Genomic DNA, 4,355 nt, shown 5'->3' with positions numbered 1-4,355 from the left:
AAGAATCAATTAAGAATTCAAAGTTTCGCCACATTTTAGAGTTAGTACTTAAAAAATGTTTTCTTAAGTCGGACTTACCTCACGGTGGACCGTAGAATTCTTATCGGTTTTCCTGTAAAGAACTACTTATTGAGTGGTTTTCCAAAATAATGTATTTTAATATATAAATAGTCACGTGAGTTTTCGTAGCATCTGTCATACCGATACATTTTTTCTTTACCTCTGGCTAGGCCTAACATGCTACCTGTATGAGTCGAAATCCGTGTCGCAATCCGTCTGATCCCAACAAAGGCAAGCGCAGACTCATGTCAGCGTTGTATGCATACAATTAAAATTAAATTAATTATGAATTAATCTGGCCTCATTGAAACGAACACTATTGTATTGCTATGAGTGTGATACTTCACTTACTTTCACTGTCAGCACTTACGCACGACCTTGGGATTATTATAGATTAAGAACATATTTAGGCCACCATAAAGATTCTTATAACGAAATCCTAATTTAGTATTATCAAGTTTTTAATTATGGTGGGGGCTAAGCTACATTTTATTTTGTGGGCAAATTTATTATTTCATACTTCTTCTTCTTCCTCGCGTTATCTCGGCATTTTTGCCACGGCTCATGGGAGTCTGGGGTCCGCTTGACAACTAATCCCAATAATTGACGTAGGCACTAGTTTTTACGGGAGCGACTGCCATCTGACCTGCCAACCCAGAGGGGAAACTAGGTTTTATTGGATTATTATTTCTTCATTTCATACCTATAACAGCCCCATTATTATTTCTGCATTTCATACCTATAACACGATAAAATAAAGCTGATAAAGGTTTCATCAGCTCAGCTTCATCATCAACGAATTTCGACTTGTTATTTTCTTCCTGCTTTTGTTTCTCTCGCAGTGGTATGTGTTTAACCTTATGGTAGACTGGTAAAGAGTGCTTTAAGACGTTAAATAAACTATATCGCATTTAAAAAAATTAACGCATGTGACTGACTTGAGTTTGAAAGTCTTTGCAAATGTATGCCGGTTTCTAGTAAGTATTAGAGCACTAATACTACGACAGTCGCAAGACTAACCACTCGGTTATAATGAATGCAAAAGGGACAACCAAACAACATCGTAATGCAACATAGAGCCTTATTTTTATGAGTGCCATTTAAAAGACAAATGCTGTAAGTAATAATTTTAAGTGCAACTTGCAAAACAACATGCCAGTATCAATAGGTGTAATGAAATATATGAATAGTTATTTGCGAAACAAATAGCAATAGTAAAAAATAGTGAAATAAAATGAGCCCTTAATTAAGCCGTCTTCAATGAGGCTATTATTATCACGGATTATTAAATTGTTACGTATCTTTTGTGTTGAACAAATTATCTCGACGTTGATTATGCAAAAAGTGATGCCAAGGTTGCTTTATGTAAAGATTTAATAAGGCGGCTTAAATTTGTTGAATTGACTGAAAAGCTACTTCTTTTACATCTATGTTGAGAAACCATGACGAAGGTATGAAAATCTCTTTATTTTTATAGAAAACTTTATTTTCTAATTCTTGATTTTACTACGGCTGTCTTGTAGAATATAATCGTTGATCAACTTTGATGTTATGTGATGTGATCAACAATTCTCTTTTTTCTGTTTTATTTTTTATAAATAAATAAATAAATAAATAATAAACCTAGTCTAGTCGTTAGGCAATCAATCAGCAGTTTCTTATGTCTTACTCGGTTAAATCTGTAGCAAGAAACTATTACAGCCCACTTTGATTTTGTAAACAGAAACAACACACGTTTTAATCGCAATTAATATCTATGTGCACATTAACAAGATCGGAAAGTGAGCGTGGCCGAATTATCCGACGAGTAATTACCGTGTCCCCGGCGATACACAGACCTTTGAATGCTAGAAGGTACAATCGCCTGCGCTCGCGGTGTCCACCACTTCCACCCTTGGGGCGATACTCGTTTGATCGCCTTGCAGGTAGCAGGTAGTAAGAATTAAAGCAAATTTTTCTTTACTGGAGCGCAGGAGATTTGTAGGTGTACTTAGCACAGAGATTGTCTAGCCTAGATTCTCTTTATGTTCTAACTTGTAGTTAGTATCCACATCACAAATAAAAATAAATGTCCGAGACAAAAGTATGATGTAGACGCGTTAAATGGCTTCACTCCTTACCTCGTTACAATCTTACGTTTTAAGGGCAGTTGAGCTCATATTGATAATTATTTTTTTCATAAATTTCATAATAATTACGACTTATATGATGCAGCCGACAAAAAATATAGTAAGTGCATATACTAAAATATTCAATACGTATATGTATATTGCCTACAAAAAATATTCAAAGTGCCACAATTTTGTCAACAAATAGTCGATATTTAAATTACGGAACTCTAAAATTATATCGTTCGAATAACTACATGACATCCATTTAACCCCCTTATTCATAAACGTCTACTAAAGTTGACAAGCCGATAATAATCGTTAGTCCCTTTCCGACGTATTGGTATGATGGAAAGGGACAAACGATTATTATCGGCTTATCAAATTTAGTAAACGTTTATGAATAAGGGGGTTAATGTTTAGGTAAGGTACTAATACTTGCTAATACGTTCGCGTGTTATAAATTCAACACATTTCATTCAAATGCTTGAAAAATCAGACATTACTAGTTTGTACCTACTAAATTTACGGAGACTAAAGAATCTGTGCCAATGAGCAAAGTGCAAGCACTACCAATAACTACTTTTAATATTCTAAATAAACCACTTCCACTGCTTTAACCCCTTGTTACTATATGATTAAGTTTGATGCTCGAACAGTGTGGGCTAGGTTTATCTAGGCCATATGTTACACCTGGATTTATTAAGACACGACACACGCTCATGTTAGACAGGAAAGCATTTTAAGTTTGTTACATAGGTTATACGTTTTCTATTACCACATGTCACACTTTACAACGGCTAAAGTCTATTTTATTGTATACAGATTACAGCATATATATTTAAAAGAAAAACCGGGCAAGTGCGAGTCGGACTCGCGCATGAAGGGTTCCGTACCATATAGCAAAAAAAAAACAAAAAAAAAGCAAAAAAAACGCTCACCCATCCAAGTACTGACCACGCCCGACGTTGCTTAACTTTGGTCAAAAATCACGTTTGTTGTACGGGAGCCCCATTTAAATCTTTATTTTGTTCTGTTTTTAGTATTTGTTGTTATAGCGGCAACAGAAATACATCATCTGTGAAAATTTCAACTGTCTAGCTATCACGGTTCGTGAGATACAGCCTGGTGACAGACGGACGGACGAACGGACGGACGGACGGACGGACAGCGAAGTCTTAGTAATAGGGTCCCGTTTTACCCTTTGGGTACGGAACCCTAAAAATGCTTAGTAATTAAGTTCATCACAGCATTTGAGTTGCTCAACTTTGGTCATAGGCCTTAAACTAGATATTTAAAATCCTGCCATCTACATATGTTTACATATAAACCTAGCCAGGTGTCAACAATTTCACTATAAAGTTTTTTTGTTTCAGAAGACACATCCATCGCTGTGACAAAAAGGTATGTACCCGTATTCGTAGTTTATTATACATAGGTATTAAAAAATAGGGGAAAATAAACACGGCTCAGTTCTGAGTTTTATTTTTCTCAAATTACACAATAATTCTGTCAGAAAATAAAAAAATAGATACCTTTTAAGGCATTCCAAATTTTATATTAAAGGAAAAAATGGAAAAATTTACGCTTCCGGCAGGACTTGAACCCGCATCCTCCACAATCCGTGTGTTGCTCTTAACCAATTGAGCTACGGAAGCCTACCAGGACAGGTCTTTTAAGGCATATAGTTTTTGAATTCACTGAACAAATATATAGTACCAGCACCAGTCATGGGACATTTAAGAGGAAATTTGGAGTATTTATGATATTTCCCTTATACATGTAAATGATCTACCGCTTAGCGTGTTAAAAGATGAAAGTCCTATCCGTCTTTCATGTTTTAGGCGTGTTGTATCAAAGATACTGCAATTAGTTTCCACATATTTAACAAATTAAAACTATGCTTTTTTTCTCCAGTCATGGACACCAAAGCTCCAGTAATGGGCCCCCGGTAATGAACGTGGATCCAGTAATGGGCCCCCTATAATGGACATTGATCTATCAGTATGAAATATTGAAATGGGGAATAAGTTACGGCAAAAAAATCAATTTTTGGTATAAGCTTTTATCGCTGAATGTATTTTTCTTTACACCGCCAATTATTATTGTATTCGATCCAGTTAGGGTTTATTGCGATAAAGTTCCCATGGCCACCTCCTGTCTCCATCATCAGATTAGGTCCATGTT

The 4,355-nt window shown here is 35.6% G+C and overlaps 1 non-coding gene across 1 annotated transcript; it reads right to left on the bottom strand.

Moving 5' to 3' along the window:
• Nucleotides 1-3,753: 3,753 nt before the first annotated feature.
• Trnas-gga (transfer RNA serine (anticodon GGA)) lies at nucleotides 3,754-3,826 on the bottom strand. The gene has a single exon. It is a non-coding gene; the product is annotated as a tRNA-Ser (tRNA).
• Nucleotides 3,827-4,355: the final 529 nt, after the last annotated feature.

Source organism: Cydia fagiglandana, chromosome 2 (genome assembly GCF_963556715.1).
Source record: "Cydia fagiglandana chromosome 2, ilCydFagi1.1, whole genome shotgun sequence".
Taxonomy (NCBI): domain Eukaryota; kingdom Metazoa; phylum Arthropoda; class Insecta; order Lepidoptera; family Tortricidae; genus Cydia; species Cydia fagiglandana.
The sequence above is the reverse complement of the archived record's forward strand: the minus strand, read 5'-3'. Positions and strand labels throughout refer to the sequence as shown.